The sequence below is a fragment of the Quercus lobata genome, unplaced genomic scaffold (genome assembly GCF_001633185.2).
Source record: "Quercus lobata isolate SW786 unplaced genomic scaffold, ValleyOak3.0 Primary Assembly Scq3eQI_203, whole genome shotgun sequence".
Taxonomy (NCBI): domain Eukaryota; kingdom Viridiplantae; phylum Streptophyta; class Magnoliopsida; order Fagales; family Fagaceae; genus Quercus; species Quercus lobata.
In genome coordinates this window covers 1-15,766 of record NW_022154836.1, presented here as the reverse complement: position 1 = coordinate 15,766, position 15,766 = coordinate 1, and the positions used below count along the sequence as shown (strand labels likewise).

Genomic DNA, 15,766 nt, shown 5'->3' with positions numbered 1-15,766 from the left:
TGTTATTGTCTCCAAGTTTAATGAGTAGTTGAATGTATGCACTTGATTTGATGCGACGAATGTTGGCTTAATCTCTTACCAAATCAAAACAACCTGATGGAAAATCCTTACTTTGATTTGAAGAAGTAGGAATGAACCTTGATTTTGAGGGAGCAATGATGCTCTTTTGGACTTAGAGAGAACTCTTTATTTTGATAGAGTGTCGATAGGGTTTTTCTCTCTAAGTGTCTATCTTTTTTTTTCTCATACGAGAAGCCTATATTTATAGGCGACTTAGTGGTCTTTGATTTGGAATTTTCACTAAATATTTATTGAGATTTAATTACAAATTCTGAATTTGAATTTAATTTTAGCCGTGCATTTAATAAGAACTTTCCATATGCATCGTTTATTCTGACATTGCCACATGTTATTTCTATGTGCATTGTAGTAACTCATGGGCTTGCCATGTGGCTTGATTTCATTTGTTGATTGTCCACTGTTGACACATCATCAAATGGAAATTAATTGGATCACAAATATTTGATCATGATCGATCGGACGAATGTGGATACATCATAAAATTTTGATGTTTATAGCAGCATTTGCAATAGCTAGCCAAAGCAAGGAGCTAAGGTTCCTAAACTGGCTACGAGTATGGGAACATCGTATGTGTATATAATGTATTGTAGCATCCTTTAATAGTAGACTTATTGAGTTGGGCTTAGTCCCGTAGTGTTTTTTTACAGTTTGGGTTGTCGCCTTATAAAGTCTCTGTGTGGGTGTGTATATTCTTCACTACATTGAAAATGTTTGTCCATGAACAATGTCAAACTTGAATCTTGATTGCTTAACTATCCAGTTAATATTTGATTAAATTAATTAAAATTATTATTAAGCTGTTGTAAGGAGCTAGCCTTATTTCTTAATATTGTGTTAGAAGTGACCCATTGGTTGCTATTGCATGTTGCAAATTGAAGCTTTGTTATTTTCAGTCACAATCATTAGTAGTAGCTGAAAAAATAGTTATGTTTGCCTTGGAATGACGTAACATTCATATTTACAGTGCGTGATATAATAATAATAGACTTCAATAATATGTAAATAGTATGAAAATAGTACTGTTTTTTGGATGTCAAAATAATATTATTTAAAACGTAAAGGGTGTATAAGAGATTATATCAATGGGGATACCATCATATTTAAAATATTTTTCTTATTTTTTAATTTTATTTAAGTAAACTTTATGCATATGTACAAGCCTAGATTTAATAGTTATGATTAATTCATACTTAATTATCTTATACCAACGCCAAAAAAAAAAAAAATCGAAAATGTAAATATTTGTCATTTTGAATGAAAAATTTTTAATTTAGGTTTTTAAAAAGTAGTAGTTTTATTTTTATAATTTGATAGTTAATATAAGGAGGATTTGAACTGTGATTCTCTTAATAAATGACAGCGTGTAATGTCATTGAGCTACAAAATTATTGATAAAAGACAATAGTTAATGTAACAAACCATTTAGGTATTGTTTCTCAAGAAGAAAAAAAAAAAAAAAAAAACCATTTAGGTACTTGAACTCATTTAATTTCGTTGCTAAGAATTTGTTGGAAAATGTAGATTAATCATTCGTAATTGCTTCATTTTAGTAAGGAAATTAAAATATTTATGTAATTGGTTTTTATTTCCTACCTTAATTTTTGCATTGGTGATATAATCAACTTCAATAATATGTGTTGTATTTTTAAAAATAAAAGTGATTAAAATTTAGTTGTTACAAAAATCTATATTAAAAATGTACAACGTTTAGAGACACAAATATGAATATATGGTGTCTGTTTTATGAGTTTTACATCTTACCATCGTTGAAGAGTAGGAGAGCAAGTTAATTTGGCGTTAAAAACTTGCATGCAAATGAATTGAATGTTACCATATCATGAACACAAGCATTTATTTGATGAAGAATGAAAAATTTTTAAAAAGAAATTAATAACAATTTTTGTTTTATTTCGAAATTTCTTAGCTCCAGTAATAGAACAAATACTATCTACAACAACACTCCTGATCATAGCAGCTTTTAGTAAAAGGCTGAACTCAAACAACTCTAAAACTAACTATCCAACATTCCACAATTTCATTTGAATAAAGAAAAAGGGAACATGATAGACTGAAGTAAATGAAATTCTAGTTAGAATAAAACTCCTATAACCTACTTGCAAATAGTATTTCCTCACTCCGCATTAGTTATAATAGCTTGGGAGGCATTTTAGTATTGTTTAATGGTACAAGCAGGAGGATTCTGCTTACCCGTAAAGGTGGGCTTGACATTAACACAAGTTGAAGTAGCAGATCCTCCAAGTCCCTTATATATGAGATCAATGTCAGCAACCACCACCTGTTGGCATGGTACACTGTTCTGCAAATAAGCTTCACAGCTTCCTTTGTTGAAGAAGTGCCTCTAATGTTCTTGAAGCTAACATTACTAATCTTAACTTTCGAGGGAGACTGAAAGCAAACAAACAAACAAAAACCCACCCAAGAATTTGATATTAGTATTTGCAATTTGTTTTTCTTTTTTTAACTTTTAACATCAAAATGAGTGTATGTATTTGTGATGTTTATAATAACCTGGTTTGTGCATTGATTGTTTGGGCAGTAGCCTTGATCAATGAAGATAGGATTGGCAACATTGTTCATGATTATATTCTCGAAATGCATATCAGAAGCAATCCCAGGAGGGGAAGAAGGCCATGTTTTGATTCTAACACCATTCTTTGTACTGCTAAGGGTGCCACCAATTACTCTGATTCCAAAAACTGGTTGTTAATTCTGGTACTTTCCAAGACTTCCAACACTGATACCATGGCCAGGTCCACAAGTTACTTGATTTGTAGTAACATCTTGGGTTCCATCACCAATGGAGATGCAATCGTCACCTGTTCCAATATTGGCATTGGTGATGGTGATATTAGATGAACGTCCGATGTGGATTCCATCGGTGTTTGGGCTATCTCCAGGTGCAGTTATGGTAACATGTTGGATTTGCAAGTTCTTGCATCCCAAAAGGTTTATGTGGAAAAATTTGCTATCCTTCGATTGAATGTCATGGACTATTGAATTTTTGACGAAATCGAACCTTATATTCTGTTCATGTTTACAGGTTAGATAAACAAAACACCAAATATGAACACCATAGCTTCATTTAAATATTCTCCTAAAAATATTTTCATTTAGATATACTATAGCAAAATGCTAATGCTTCTTTCAATTACTATATTAAAAAAAACAAAGACAGATATATGAATGTGGTTGGTACTACTTCAACAATATTACATAAAAAATTCTTTTTAGACCAAACAGTTTGTCACAACTTGATGTTATATACGAGTATGATTGGTGAACCATCACTTTCACCTTTAACCACCACTTTTTCTCCATTACACACAGTTGCACAAGTTAGGGTCATGGCACAAAAGTTGTGTCCATATTCCATATATGGACTTTCTCATATATAAATTTTGAATTTTCTTTTTTGGTGAGTTATGACACCTCACTATATAAAGCTTACATCAAATTATTAATAATATGATAATAGCCTTAACATCATTAAATGAATAGATGCTTGAATTAGTTCTTAAAAATAATGGTTAAAGTTCTTGAAGTTGTAGTATTTATATATATCTACATAAAAATAATGGAAATTTAAATGCTAATTATTAAGATTGAAAACTTACGGTAGGAAGTATTTTGTAATTGTACTTTTTGCCACAATTATTTTTTTGCCATGCCATTTGTCCTTTGCCATCAAAAACTCCACCACCTGACACAATGAGACTGTCAATACGTTGAAAAGAAACCCAAAAATCTTTACCATTGAAGGAGGCAACGTCTGATGGGGCATGTAGGGTGCCCTGAAGGTTAAACTCAATAGCACCTTTGCATGGACTTAACAAAGTCACTGAACCTAGTTTGTATGTCCCTGTTGAAATCACAACTTTACTTCCTACTACTGCGCATGCAGCTTTCCAAGCTTTCATCAAAGCCTAATAAACACATTATGAAAAATCAAAATCAATATATATTACAATCATTTTTCATGTTAATGTTTTATCATCTGTTCAAGACACTGAATAGTTTTTTGTGTAAGCAAAGTTTGAACCTAAGTTCTTTTGACATTACTAGTTAAGTTAACTAGAACCCACTTTTCATGTTAATTAGGTATAGTTAACTGTGCTAAACATATTTATACCTGGGTGATATCAGCATCAGGTTGGCCTCCATATGATTTAACATCAAAGACTTGCCCAGCATTAGTGAATGCTAGCAACAATAGCAAGGAAATTGTTACAATGCTCAAATTATTTCCCATTTTATTGTTCTGTATTTCCCTGCTATGTCCAATTTGTTGTACTATATGATGGTTTCCCTATTTGGTTTGAAGCTATTTATACTACAGTATTTGAGCTCATCACCATTAAAGCTATCCAACTGATATTAACTAATTTTATGCATGGTTGCAAAGAACTCTCCTATTTACCCTTCAAATTCTTTACTATTATTAGCTTTCGTGCTTCCTCCTTCACTAATAAATTAATAGTTTATCGTTATAAAGAAACTGTTGATGATCAGTTATGATTTAATCAATTTCATTGACCATGGAAGGATAAATTTTTAACAACTTTATGATTAAATTATGCTAATACTCTAAAGGATTATAACATGTCTATTTTTTGGTCCATTGTTCTATAAGATAAGATTATTACTACAATATATCACCCTAACTTCATAGCCTTAAATGGCAAGCTCTTATCCACCTGAAATCTGTTCATTTTCTCCTTGAAGTGAATTGAATACATCCCGTTAGAAATGAGGGAAAAAGTCTAGAAAAATAATCATCTTCGAAAACTTTCCAAATTTAGCATGGGCAACATGCCCGTCTACAATGTAAAATAGAAAATAAAGAAAATACTATATAGGAGAGGCTGAACTCACCTTTTCAATTATTATATTTATCATATTACTATAATTAGTTTATAGATCTTTGTCAATTATTATATACTACCCGGTAACTAGTGCAAAGCAAAAGAAAGTTAGACATAATCCATTTTGTCTAAATAAGAAATTTGATAATTATGATAACCAGCGAATATTTATTATAATCGTAATGCCAAGAATATTGTAGTTTTGTTACCTTTTGACTATTTTTAAAGAAAATATTTAGGGTTTAAATTCTCTCTTCTCTATTGCAACTATCGAATTATAAACAAAAGAAATCAAAAAAATACTTTCAATGGTCTTTCTTAGAATTTAGAAGATTGAAAAAGTTTTTTGGTTTTTAAAGTAGAGACTAAGAGACTAAGATTGTCTATCTATGGGTTTTTAGTAAGTAGAATACAAAAGCTCCGCCGACTTACCCTTTTTAATTCTCCAACAATGAAACTTGCTCGCTTTCTCCCCCTAGACTATAAACCCTACCCACACATTTCCATCCACAATGACCACATATTACCACCATAAACCTCCATGAAATTGTGTTGTTCAAAGACAAATTTGTGATGAAGAAATCAAGTTGTGAATAATCAAGAGAAAGAGAATGAAGAATAATGAAATTCGTATGAAATTCAAATTTTGAACGAGCCTAAAAGTAGGGGTTTTAATTAAATATTGATTATCAACAATGACGAGCCCTAAAATATAGATTATCAACAATTACGAGCCCTGAAATATATCAATGTGCATGTACCAACCCATGATTATTCTTACTTTGGATGAATATGACTTAGATGTTGGTTGAATTTCAACAAATATGAATTTTGAACAATAGGATGTTCACATCAAATGAGAGGAAAATACTTTTTTTTTTTTTAATGATAGAAAATATAAGCCAATATTGATGTCAATGGGACTAACATTTCAGCTTGGTTACAAATAACATGTTAAGCTTCCTTCATCAAATCATCCCTTTTATTTATTATGATATGCAAACCTTTCATCACCTTCATATTTATTTTTCCCAATCATGCTGCTTCACATTCTCTTGATATTTTATTTGATAAAAGTTGAATCCATCCTCATGTAACATCCAATTGCAATTGGCTCGACCATAATCCAATTGATGATCGTGGTCTGCACTAAACACTTCAAAAGCAGCATGGAAGTTCTCATACCAAAAATAGCTATAGAAAAGTGGAGATTCTAATATTTTGATATAAAAGAGAATTCACACTCTCTTTTGGGCTAAAGAGTTTTAAGTCCAAAAAAATCATCTCCAAATTTATAATGGTAGTTGTTCTCTAGGTGGTTGATGATTTGTACATAGTGCTTTCTAAATTCCCAAGGTGTCAGTGTGTAAAACAGATTGAATATGAGTGATTGAACAATTAATTAAATTGACATGTTATAGGAGAGATTAAGCATTCAACATATTCTCAGATCACAATGAATCAAAGAGTTGAAGCATTTGATATAATATATATATAAATCATATTAAATCTTAAGAACTTGTCAACATGCAATGATTCCAAATAGTAAATTAATCTCAAAATTCAATCATCAATCCATAGAAAGCACATAGATAATACCAAGAACACAAGTTAAAAATATTATATTTCACCTCTAACCCTAGCTAGGGATTTAGCCACACATAGTTATGCAAAAGAAATCAATAATAACAATGCTAAACCTCTAAAAGAAGTAGAAAAAGGATTAAAAAAAAATTCCAGGGTTTTCCTCCTCTATTGCATCAGCCTCCTCCAAAAAAAAAAAAGAGAAAATCCCATAAATTTAGAATGAAAATTCCATGATTTTTGGAATTGTATCCGCTGTTAACTTCCATCCCACTTTTGGCCTCCAAAACGAAATAGTTTTTTTTTTTTTTGAATTTGTGTTAAACTAAAAAGTTGAAGATTTTCTACTCTTGGACATTTGTGTAACAAGTTATGACAAAAATACTAAAACTGTGCAAAATGTATCCATATCAGGATTTTTCCAATTTTGGGTTGAATGAATATTTTTCATCCCTTTTTAATTCTAGTACATTTTTTTACTTCTTTAATGCTTCAAAAGCCATGCCCCAATTGATCTTGACCCTTGGATTCTCTTGGCTGCATGTCTACATGATTAGTTGACTAGTTTTAATCTCCCTTAATAGAAAAAGACACATTAAGAATATATATATATATATTTTTTTTCTCAAAAAAAAGAATATATATATATATATATATATGTAAGAGATATCTTTTAAACTCATATATTTCCAAATTTGAATATATTGTGTTGGCGTTAAAAACATGCATGTAGATGAATTGAATGTTACCATATCATGAACACAAGCATTTATTTAATGAAGAATAAAAAAATATATAAAAAGAGTTTAATAAATTTTTTTTTTATTATGAAATTTCCCAGCTATAGTAATAGAACAAATACTATCTACAACAACACTTCTGATCATAGCAGCTTTTAGTAAAAGGCTAAACTCAAACAACTCCAAAAATAACTATCCAACATTCCATAATTTCATTTAAATAAAGAGAAAGGGAACTTGATAGACTCAAGTAAATGAAATTCTACTTAGAATAGAACTCCTTTAACCTGCTTGTAAATAGTATTTCCTCATTCCGCATTAGTTACAATAGCTTGGGAGGCATTTTATTATTGTTTGATGGTAGAAGCCAGAGGATTCTACTTGCCCAAAACGGTGGGCTTGACATTAACACAAGTTAAAGTAGCAGATCCTCCAAATCATTTGTATACGAGATCAATGTCAACAACCACCACTTGTTGGCATGTTGGCATGGTGCACCATTACTGCAAATAAGCTTCTAAGCTTCCTTTGTTGAAGAAGTGCCTCTAATGTTCTTGAAGCTAACATTGTTGATCTTAACTTTCGAGGGAGACTGAATGCAAAACAAACATACAAAAAGCCACCCAAGAATTTGATATTGGTATCTATAATTTGTTTTTCTTTTTTTAACTTTTAACATCAAATTGATGATCGTGGTCTACACTAAACACTTCAAAAGCAACATGGAAGTTCTCATACCAAAAATAGCTATAAAAAAGTGTAGTTTCTAATATTTTGATGTAAAAGAGAATTCACACTCTCTTTTGGGCTAAAGAGTTTTAAGTCCAAAAACATCATCTCCATATTAGTATCGGTAATTTGTTTTTCTTTTTTTAACTTTTAACATCAAATTGATGATTGTGGTCTGCACTAAACACTTCAAAATCAACATGGAAGTTCTCATACTAAAAATAGCTATAGAAAAGTGTAGTTTCTAATATTTTGATGTAAAAGAGAATTCACACTCTCTTTTGGGCTAAAGAGTTTTAAGTCACAAAACATCATCTCCATATTTATAATGGTAGTTGTTCTCAAGGTTGTTGTTGATTTGTTCATAATGCTTCCTGAATTCCTGATGTGTCAATGTGTAAACTAGATTGAATATGAGTGATTGAACAAGTAATTTAATTGACATGTTATAGGAGAGATTAAGCATTCAATATATTCTTAGATCACAACGAATCAAAGAGTTGAAGCATTTGATATATATATATATATATTTATATCATATTAAATCTTAAGAACTTGTCAACATGTAATGATTCCAAATAGTAAATTAATCTCAAAATTCAATCATCAATCCATAGAAAGCACATAGATAATCCCAAGAACATGTGTTAAAAACATTAGATTTCACTTCTAACCTCTAAAAGAAGAAGACAAAGGATTAAAAAAAATAAAAAATCTAGGATTTTTCCTCCTCTATTATGTCAGCCTCCTCCAAAAGAAAAGAAAAAAAAAATCCCACAAATTTTGGATGTAAAATCCATGATTTTTGGAATTGCATCCATTGTCAACTTCCATCCCACTTTTGGCCTCCAAAACAATTTTTTTTTTTTTTTGAATTTGTGTTAAAGTAAAATGTTGAAGATTTTCTACTCTTGGACATTTGTGTAACAAGTTATGACAAGAATACTAAAACAGTGCAATGTATCCATATTAGGATTTTTCCAATTTTGGCTTGAATGAATATTTTTAATCCCTTTTTAATTCCAGTACAATTTTTTTTTTAATTCTTTAATGCTTCAGAACCCATGCCCCAATTGGTCTTGACCCTTGGATTCTCTTGGCTGCATGTCTGCATGATTAGTTGACTAGTTTTAATCTCCCTTAATAGAAAAATACACGTTAAGAATATATAGAAGAGATATCTTTTAAACTCATATATTTATGTGTAATTAAACATAAAAATTTTGTGATATTGCCTTTTGAAACGAAAATAATAATGTAATTTTAAGCAATCAATTGGGACCTATGGAAGCAAGGTTGTCAAAATCGGAATCCTACGTAGAATCATAGGAGGTATGTGGGATCGTGAATTGTAAGATCGGATCATGGATCGTAAGATCCTACATATTTTTTCATTTAAAGCAAAAAACACATTAATAATGACTTTTTATGTTGAATAATCACGTAAATTGTGAATTTATACATAAAAAACAAAGATTTGCATCATATGATATAATTTGCATCGCTACGTTTATACATCGCTACGTTTAGTTTTGGAAGATGACTGAAATTACCATTTCAAATACCCAAAATTCATAGTTGCATTACATGCATCAAATCATTTATTGCGTATCATAAAAATGATTTTGAGATTCTAACAGTCGTGACGGTATACCGGATTCCCTAATCGACCGTCGAATTGAAAGATATCATAAAATCAAGTTTTCACGGTCTGCATGCATTGTATGGGAGTGAAGCCGATCACATGTGATTAATTGAAATTAATTCTAATTGGTTAAACAATTAAAATTAATTAAATAATTGTGTGATTGATTGTTGGTTTTTATCATAAATAAGCTTGGTTGCATATGAAAAAAACGGATAATCATATAACAAAAGAGTTGTTGATAATTAAGTCCTTTTAGAATATTTATCTATTAGATAATTATTGTTTTAAGGACCTGATTATCAAAATAAAAATGGATTTATTTTGGAATACGAGTAAAAAATATGTCCAGATACAATTCCCGACTCAAAAAGTCCCTAAAAAAGAGTCCAAATCGAACCAAAGTTGGGAATTGTGCTTGGCACTTAAGAGGACCAATCAGCACTCTTGGAGTGGCCGATCTGCACATGGCAAGTACCAATCGGCACTTCCAAGTGCCAATTGGCACAGCTTTGAAGCCTAGCCCAGAAATGTTCTAATCAAGATAAAACGCATCCATTTCGAATTTTTAGGGATAATAATTCAACCTAATTCGTATTTGATCCAATCTAGCTTATTTTTTAAGCACCAAACCTCTAAAAATAGGGAACAAAAATAAAAAATCAGGACCTTTTTCTGACTTCTCTCTCCCCTTACGTTAAAGTAGTTCCGGAAGCTTTGCTTTAAGAATTTCTTTTCTATTAAAATGCATCACTTAAATCCTCATAAAGTCATTCTCTTTAATCTCTAGGATGGTTCTCCGCTAGTGGATTACGTTCATGCAGGTATGATACTAACCTTACTTCCATAACATGATTTATTTTAATTCCAAGAACATGCTTTCATCTTGATAACGCCTTAAAATGTATGTTCATTACATATTTATGTGGGCGTTATCTCCTTATTACTATGCTTAATTTGTATAATTAAGCCATGATTTGCATTAGTGCCTATTATTTATCTTTACTTAATTTCTTGAATAAGATGTCATTTATTGCGTGTAATTTTCTACTTTCAGGAAATCATGTGAAAAAGATGAGTTTACAGGAGTCTGTGAGAGAATAGAATGGAGGCCAAACTAGAATTAAAGATGAGCTAAAGGACCATGGTTAAATGTCTAAGGAGGTGCAGCTGGAGTGCTTGGGTCATCTACCATGTTGGGAAGTTTCAAATAAGGAAAGAAATCAAAGAGGCAGAATCTGAAAAGAAAAAATCAGATTTGAGCACTGATCAGTATTTTGGGTGGATCTCTCTCCTCAAAAATCCAATTGACACAAGGCTAGATGGTTTGAACTGTGACTTAAATATCTACAACTTTCCAGTTTTGAGTTTTTCGAAATTCACAATTTTTGAAGGCCGAAATTAACTCACAAGTTACTGCTGTAAACTTGGACGAAAATTAAAATAGTAAAAGTTTTATTTTCTTTGGACACTTTGATGTTAGGGTTTTGAAGGGAGGCTATGTAGAATGAATTTTGGAGGGAAAAACTTGTATTTTTCTTTCTCTAATGGCAGCCTAAACTCTTTGCTAGGGCTAGGGGTTATGTTTCTTCTATACAATATGAATATTCAATGTGATTTTTTCTAGGATTTTATCAACAACATATTTGATTGTTCAATTAGATTTCTTTTGATGTATTAGTTCTTCAAGGCTTTCAATAAGTTCAATCATGTTTTTCTTATTGTTTAGATGAATTTCTAATAGTTTCAAATAGAAATCAGGTTTTAAAGTGAATGGGTTTTTCTGGAAACTTTTCTAACCGCATTATTAATCTAGGTTATCATGTGTTCTTGAATTGTCTCAATTCAACTGAATCATAAGTATTTAATTGTATAAGAACAATCAATTATGACATATATAATTTCTTAGATTACAAAGAATTTCATATCAATATAGGGAAACACCCCGATGCCCTGGTATTTACATTATTGATTTAAATCAGTTTTTATTATTATTCTTGTTAACAATCACCAAGCAAAAGTACTTTTCTTCTTCACCCAAATTGTTGTTTAATTATATTGTCTTTGAATTTATCCTGCTCCTTGTGGTCCAACCTCGGTATTTCGAGAATTATATTTCTACGATCTCCTGCACTTGGGAGTAAGCAAGCACATCTATGCTTTATTTTCCATGAATGTGATGTTGTTTTTTTGTGTTTAGATAACCATGTTTCTCATATGTTATTACATGTTCTCTTTTACTTTCAAAAATTTTCACAAGATTTATTGATAAACATGCCTAGATCTAGGGTTGAATCTTTCCTTAAGATTTTAGATCTGCAATTTTTCTCTAGGTTTTTCAAAAATAAAATTAGATCTACAATTTTTCTCATGTTTTTCTTAAACTAAAATCAAATCTACAATTTTTCTCCATGTTTTTCAAAACAAAAGTCAGATCTGCATTCTTCTCTTTGATTTTTTTTCAAACCAAAACCAGATCTATATTTTATTTATAAAATCTTATCTGTACTTTATTTATAAAATATGATCTATATTTTATTTATGAAATCAGATCTGTATTTTATTTATAAAATCAGATCTGTATTTTATTTATAAAATCAGATCTGTATTTTATTTATAAAAATCTGATCTGTATTTTCTTTATAAAAATCTGGTCTGTTTTTAATAAAAAAAAATCTGATCTGTATTTTTCCAAATAAAAATCTTACTGTTTTTTAAGTAAAAAACTAGATCTGCATTTTTCATAAAAAAATTGGTGTTTTCAAAATAAAAATCTGTTTTTCTCTCACATTTAAAGAATTCAAATTAGATCTGAATTTTTATTAAAAATTCATTCTTTTTTTTTCCCCCAAAAACTCAGATCTAAATTTTTCACCAAGCATTCTCATCAAATCTTTTTTACTTAAAATAAAATTGCAGACCTAAGGTTCTTAAATAGAAGTATAACCCTAGATCTAGGATTTGATATTGCATTTGTTACATACTAGTCGTTAACACGTGCTATGCACGGGACCCTACCTATTTGTGAGGTAGACTAAGATAATTTTATAAAATTTTAAATTGATTAAAAAACTACATCATTGCATGATTTGTTCTTGTATGACTTTAATTTGTGTTACAATTTGATGAAGAAAGTATTGCTTGAACATGCAATAAGATGATTCACTGCTTTGAAACTATTGAAACAAATATATATATATATATATGACTAAATAATAGAGAAATATAAGAGAAAGATGAGTTACATTCAAAATAATAATCCATGGCTATAACTATTGAAAGGAATCAAAAGATTCCAAGCCTACAAATTATAGATAATATATATATATATATATATATGTATGTATATATGTGTGTGTGTGTGTGTGTGTGTGTGTGTGTGTGTGTGTGTGTGTGTGTGTGACTACATAATAGAGAAATACTAGTCGCTAACCCGTGCGATGCACGGGATTGTTTTAAATCAAATGTTAGCATCTTTATGTTTAAACATTTCTCAAATTTCAATTATTGAAAGCTAAATAGGCTCTAATATAAGATGAAACATGTAATATTATGAAGTAATATTAAAAATGAGATAAATACAAATATTATGAAGTAATATATTACAATAATCATAATGTGCTCTTACATTTGGTTTAATAAGTATTACAAAAGAACCAATAAATATAATAAATATACAATTGTGCTTACATCTTCAAGCTTTATCCAATGCTTTTTAAGAATGTATTTCCTCCATTTCTTAGACTCTTCTCTTTTCTCAACTTCTTCAAGCTACTTAATTTTTCGCCAAATTAGTATCAAGTATAACAACAAATTATACCAATTCATCAAAAATTTAAAATGTAAAACCAAACACTCATAATGTCAATAAATTTCATAATAACCCCACCCCAATTTATTCTACAATTTGACATCCAATTCTCTTTTAATAGCATCCAATGATTCATTGAATATTAATAATTGATGGAAATTTTTAAATGATAATAATAATTTATATCAATACCTGTAAGCTCCTTTAACAAAATCACCAAGCAAATCCAATTGCTTCCACTAATAGTACTAAAGAGAGCCTATAAAACTATAGAGAAACACATAAAAGAACTGAATAAAATTTATAAGCCAACAAATAACAAAAAAAAACTAATCATAGTTCTACCTTTTTAGTCTGAAGGAATAATTTCAATTTGATGATTTCATCAATAAGTAAATAAATAAATAAAGAGTAAATTCTACTATTGGTATTTTCTTGTTTTCATTAATGCATTTAATTGTTTTGATTGTACATCACTAAACTTCTTTGAGGCCTATCAGCTGAATATAACAAAGTGAAAAAAATAAATAAAAAATAAAAAATCTGTGGAGAGCCTTATTGTTACCTGAGGATCCATTCACATATCAAGAGGTCCATTACCAAGGACACTGAACCCTCTTTCAGGATCGTTTACCTGTCCGAAAGAGAAGGCATTCAAAACGGAATAATATTATGTAATATGTAATACAGAGGAATTAGACTTCCTCCCAAGCAAAGATCAAAGTACAAAACTGCCAATCTTAATTGTACAAAACTGCCAATCATAATTGATAATACCAAGGTTTTATTGAAATCACACAAAAAAAAATGTCAGAAAGTTTCATAAGACACCACAAAAACCTCAAAATTGCCAAATTTCACAACTTGGTAAATAGATTGTAAGTGCAAGATCCAGAAAGCAAACATAATCAACATAACACCATTTAGAACAAATCAATTAATCATCGACACAACCAATTTAACCAATCCTAATCCACCCAATTGTAGAAATCATAAATAAAAATATCAAAAAACTTAGAAATAAAAAACAGGGCACAATTTTTAGTTTTTGGATAGCCATATCACGTTCTTGGACAGCAACATCCTTCTCAGCCACAATGGTCATGTACGTTTGCATCAAATGCTCCTTAATCACATTATGAAAAAAAGTCAGTACAAATCCAGTTAATCATGTCTTCTAATCCCATTTGTCATAAATCAGAGGCTGATATGTAAACCAAAAGCTCACTCAGCTATAAACAGCTTTCGTACAGATTGAATTTTTACATATTTCAAATTAGGAAGAACTTCCATGTTAACAACAGTGATAATTTTGAAAAGCACTGACAGAGCATGGGTTAGGGTTTTCAAATATATATATTTGCGTTTATTGGGTTTTAGAATAGGTTTTTTTTGCGCTTATGTTTTTTTTTTTTTTTTTAATTGTGCTGATGTGGAAAATTGTGGGAGTTTCAGAGACTTCGGTTTTATATATATAATATTGATAAGAGAAAAATGTGTTACCATCAAAAGAATAATTCAGATGTTAAAACTTTTGAAATGCCAAAAAATATTAAAGAATCATTAAATTTACTTCCTATAAATTTTTGAAACAAAACAAAATGTATATGATTACACAATAGAGAAATATAAAAGAAAAATTAATTACCTTCGAAAGAATAATACATGGTATAGTCATTGAAATTTGTTAAACATGTTCAAATATTGCCAAAACAAACACAAATTCAAATGTTAAAACTTTCAAAATGCCAAAAAAGATATATAATTAAAGAATAAGTTATTGAAACAATTCAAAAAATATATAACTATTCAAAAGAGAAATATAAGAAAAAGAAAAAAGTACACGAACCCATAAAGTAATAAGTTTTAAATTTTAATGGGTCTAAACTTTAAATGATGAAAAAAAATCATATACAGTCACAGGCGTAGGATTTGGTGGTTCATGTACGAAAATCACCTTTTAAAAAAACACATGAAAAATCATAAATTTTTTTTAAAGTTATTGATACCATGGAAATCAAAAGCAACACTCAAGGATATGGACTGAGCCCCCAATTGCCATCAAGTTGCAAATTTGAGCTCCTATTTTTTCTTTTTATTGAAATGGAGAATTTTCAAATGCTCATGTTACGAACATTATCAAGTATCAGGCAATTTACCTGATTTCTATGCAGACTTTAGGAAATAGAGTACATATGGATCGCGTCAATGGTTCTGCCCGTCTCATGATAGTTTCAGATCTTGATTCTACAATGGTAGATTTCCTGTTAATTTGTTTATAATGTTTTATTGA

At 29.8% G+C, this 15,766-nt stretch overlaps 1 pseudogene; it reads right to left on the bottom strand.

Annotated features, from left to right (window-relative positions):
- Positions 1-2,248: 2,248 nt before the first annotated feature.
- Positions 2,249-4,351, bottom strand: LOC115973474 (annotated as a pseudogene).
- Positions 4,352-15,766: the final 11,415 nt, after the last annotated feature.